Here is a 5,097-nt window from a genome sequence, read left to right on the forward strand (position 1 = left end):
TTTGTGTGTGATTTAACAAGTAGTAGAACAAGCATATGAGTCGAAGTGTATCTGTTCCTTCTTGGATTAGAAGCGATATATGGGCCCCTCGATGATTTTGTTTTGACCCATGTACCGGGCCCAGTCAGAACTAAGTTGATGTGTTCAATTAAGTTCTATGTCAAACAAATCGGAAATCGGGAAACAAACTGCTGGACAAAAGTAAGACATTGTTCCATGTAATTGTCCAACTGATATCTAGAAAAGAGGATTATATGATCACTTATCTGAAATGGCGTATCATCATGTTCTCAGTTCCGAGAAACCTTGAAAAGAGCTACGATTGCTGATCGGTTCCTGAAGTCATACTTGCAGTTATAGTTATTAGACTTATCCAAATGAGAGACTGTTGGATAAGGTGTCTAAGTCCATAACTATTTCTGGTATGTACTTGACCCGACCCGGCATGGTCCATTTGGGTTGCATGGCATCATGCATTTGGATAGACTAAATGAGAGAAATAACACTTGTGGTTTATTAATATATTATAAGTTCAAATATATTAATAATATTATTTAATTAGTATTGATCAAGAAGTAATCTAGGATTAATTAAGTGATCAAAAGATGACTAATTAAATATATGGGTTGATTATGTAAATCATCCATAACTTGTATAGTGGGCTAAAAGGCTCCATGGATTATCAAGTTGGGTTAAACCCATTGGATGCTCCATGGGAGTTACAAACCCATGGTTCATGGAAATGAAGAGTCATGTCACATTAGGGTTTAAATGGTGTAACCCTAGATGTGACACACTATATAAGAAACATGTTGCTCATCAAAATCGGTGATACACAAGAGAAGTGAGGGCAAGCCAATTTTACAAGTGTTTTATATTCTCTAAAGTTATTCCAAGGCATTTGGTGTTGTGTGAAGCATTTGAGGCATCACACTTGGGGTGCTAGGCTCTCAAGGTTTTCAAGGAATCAGAACAACTACAAGGTATGTAATTCTAGCTATCTTTTATGATTAAAGTTCCCCATGTATGCTAGATAGGTTTAAGAACCTTGGAAAAAGTATTTTGCATGTATTTTAGACAAACATAGATCCAAGGTTTTCTAGGGTTGCATGTACACTTAGGAGTGTTAGAATTGCTCAAAACCCTTCAGGAGTAGCCGGTGTGGCTGAGATGACATGGGCCGAGTTTGTTCGGAGATTTGATCTGGATTTTTGCACCGGCTATTGAGGTGCAGTGGTTAGTGAGGGAGTTCCAGGAGCTCCAGCAGACCACCGAGACTATGGCGGAGATCACCGCCAAGTTTCGGGAGATAGCATTGTTGATCCCACAGTATGCTACCGATGAGGACATGCGGAGGACGATATATCATTCCATGCTGAGGGATGATATCCGGGAGTTTGTGAGCTTTACATGGTGTAAAACCTTGAATAAGATGGTGGAGAAGGCCCGTGAGCGGGAGATGGAGCTGGACTTCCGCACCAAGCGGAAGCCGGAGCAGGCACATGCAGCAGTAGGTCAGGCTAAAAAGCCTAAGACCTCGGATTCATCCAGTAGGGGCCAGCAGGGTCGTGGCCGGTGTGCCAAGTGTGGGAGATCTCATAGGGGAGCTTGTCAGGGAACGAGCCGGTATGTTGTACATGTGGTTAGCCGGGCCACGTGATCATGGATTGCCCCAAGAAGGGCTTGATATGTTTCCACTGCAACCAGACTGGCCATAAAAAGGTCGATTGCCCGAGGTTGCAGGGAGGGGGAGGAGCAGTGGCGGCGCGTGCGCCCGCCACGATGAGCATCACTGATGGTCGTCTTACTAAGGCGGATGCTCCAGCGGTGAAGAGTCGCGCATTTTAGTTGACTACCGAGGAGGCTCGGGCAACTCCAGACGTTGTGGCTGGTATGTGTTTATTTTCTCTGCTTTATATTATTTGCATTGCCTATGTGTACATTGTGCTTATGTATAGGGAAATTTTTGGTCAATGGTATGTCGGCTCATGTGTTGTTCGATTTGGGAGCTACCCGATCGTTCGTGTCTCTTGCGCTTAGCAAGAAGTTTCAGGATACGACGGGAACTTTGGATTCCCCGCTCGAGGTAGAGATTGCAGATGATCGCACTGTGAGTGCTGCGAGGGTGTATCGGGACTGTGTCCTGAATGTACTTGGAGAGAGGTTTCGTGTTGATCTAGTCCCGATACTGTTGCAAGGGCTGAAGGTGATTGTCGGGATGGACTGGCTGGAGGCCAATGGGGCCATGATTGATTGCGAGCGCCAGTTGGTGAGGGTTCAAACCCCAAGTGGGGGAGAACTGTTTATTCATGGTGAGAGGGCCTCGTAGGGGCCAGCCCTTTGTTCAGCTGCGAGGGCTAGGAGATTTCTGTAGCAGGGATGTACGAGATTTCTGGCTTATATATCGGATACGAGGGTTGAGCCTACGATGGATGTGGACAGTGTGCCGGTTGTACAGGAGTTTCGGGATGTCTTTCCCGAGGAGTTACCGGGAGTGCCTCCGGAGAGACAAGTGAAGTTTCACATTGATTTAGTGTCGGGTGCCGCACCGATAGCAAAGGCACCGTACCAGCTAGCACCGCCCGAGATGCAGGAGCTATCTACGCAGCTTCAGGAGCTGCTAGACCGAGGGTTTATCCGACCGAGTAGTTCCCCGTGGGGATCTACGATCCTGTTCGTGAAAAAGAAGTATAGGTCGCATAGGATGTGTATTGATTATCGAGAGCTGAACAAATTAACGGTGAAGAACCGGTATCCGTTACCAAGGATTGATGATTTGTTCGATCAGCTGCAGGGTGCGTCTTGGTTTTCCAAGATTGATCTTCGGTCGGGATACCATCAGATGAGGATTCAGGATGAGGATATACCGAAGGCAGCTTTCAGGACTCGGTACGGGCACTATGAGTTCGTGGTGATGCCATCCAAGCTCACCAATGCCCCAACAACATTCATGGATCTCATGAACAGAGTGTGTAGACCGATGCTGGATCGGTCGGTGATCATTTTTATTGATGATATCCTGGTCTATTCTAAGACCAAGGAGCAGCATGAACAACATCTGAGAGAGGTATTGGAGACCCTGAAGGCAGAGAGGATGTATGCCAAATTCTCCAAGTGTGATTTCTGGCTGCGAGAGGTACAGTTTTGGGGGAACATCATCAACCAGGAGGGCATTTCGGTTGATCCAGCCAAAGTTGAGGCGGTGATGCGGTGGGAAGTACCGAAGAATGCTTCCGATATCCATAGCTTCTTGGGTCTAGCGGGCTATTATCGGAGATTCATTCAGGATTTCTCCAAGATTGTTGTGCCGTTGACTCGCTTGAACAAGAAGAATGTGACATTTCGATGGGGCACGAATCAGTTGTTGGCTTTTGAGACCCTGAGACAGAGGTTATGCGAGGCTCCGATTCTAGTACTACTGGATGGGTTAGATGATTTGGTGGTGTACTGTGATGTATCGACCTCAGGGTTAGGTGCGGTACTGATGGAGAGGCGGGCATGTGTGTTGGATTTTGGAGGGAGTTGGGATACATACCTTTCATTGGCAGAGTTTTCATACAACAACAGTTACCATACCAGTATCGACCGATCTCCATTTGAGATGTTGTATGCTAGGAGATGCAGGACCCCAGTTTATTGGGGGCGAAGTTGGACACCGGGTCATGGGGAGAACTGAAGTAGTGCTCAAGACTACTGGGCTAATTCAGCAGGTACACGATCGGCTGTGGGTCGCGCAGAGCCGTCAGAAAATTTATGCTGACCGGCGACGATCGGATCTTGAGTTCCAGGTGGGGGACTTTATGTTACTAAAGGTGTCTCCATGGAAGGGAATCATCAGGTTTCGAAAGAGGGGCAAGCTAGGGCCCCGATATATATGACCGTTCAGGATTACGGCCCGGGTGGGCAAGGTGGTCTATCGCTTGGATCTGCCGGATGAGCTTAGCCAGATTTACAACACCTTGCATGTGTCCCAGCTTTGGAAATGTGTCATCGATGAGGTCGCAGTCGTTTCTCTGGACGAAATTCAGGTGGATGAGAGCCCGGACTACATTGAGAGGACGGTTGCAATCTTAGATAGGAAGACCAAGGTTCTTCGGAACAAGGAAGTGAAGCTGGTAAAGGTGCAATGGCAACACCGCAGGGGCTCCGAGTGAACTTGGGAACCGGAGGACGAGATGCGAGACCACTACCCGGATTTGTTTGGACCAGCAGACTTCGAGGACGAAGTCTAGTTCAAGTGGGGGAGACTTGTAACACCTGTTCTAGGTATTGATTAATTTATATAAGTTTTAGGGTTTTGTGCATGGACTCGGCGAGTTGGGGTGCTCCAACTCGTCGAGTAGAGACTACGGGATTTGGGTTTTGAGCATGGCATGTTGTGAATGATTTGAGCTGTCCTTTCAGACCCTTAGAGGGGTCCTTAATCATAAAATTGAGGTCCCAATGGCTAGAAGTGTCCCATGCATTTGGTAGAAATGTATTAATGGGCTAAGATCTTTTATTAATAACTTTTGGACATCTAAAGTCATAAAGTTGGAAACTTTATGACTCTATGGTGCATTTGGACCATGGATCTGAAGTTTGGGTTTAAGTGCTTAAGGCATTAAGCACTTATTGAAGTTTGAACTCTGCGAGGGTACGCCCCGCGTAGTAGGGAGTACGCCCCGAATACGAGGTCAATGCCCCCATTTCCAGTCAATGCGAGGCTCGCGTACACTCTGCGTAACTTCGGGGTACGCCCAACGTACGCCTTCTGTTGGGCTTTTGCGAGTTGGGCTTCGGATTTGGACCATATTTGGGCCAGTATGGCTTGGGCCCTTAATGGACTTTCTGAGTAGAAGTAGTATGGGCCAGTTAGGGAATTTAACCTTAGGGTGAGGCCTAATAGGGAGTTGGGCCCAATTTGGAAAATTGGGCCAATTATGGGCCTTGTATATTTGGACCTTTTTGGATCAAGGTTTGGACTTGGGCTTTGGCCTAGTTAAGGTAGAGTTAATTGACAATTATGGGATAGAGATTTGAGGTGATAATCTGATTATTAATTGGAGATTTATTTATTTTGATAGTTCGAGGTTTTCGTGAGCTAGCGGTCGGAGG

Source organism: Lactuca virosa, chromosome 6 (assembly GCF_052849685.1).
Source record: "Lactuca virosa cultivar CGN04683 chromosome 6, Lactuca_virosa_CGN04683_v6, whole genome shotgun sequence".
NCBI classification, from domain to species: domain Eukaryota; kingdom Viridiplantae; phylum Streptophyta; class Magnoliopsida; order Asterales; family Asteraceae; genus Lactuca; species Lactuca virosa.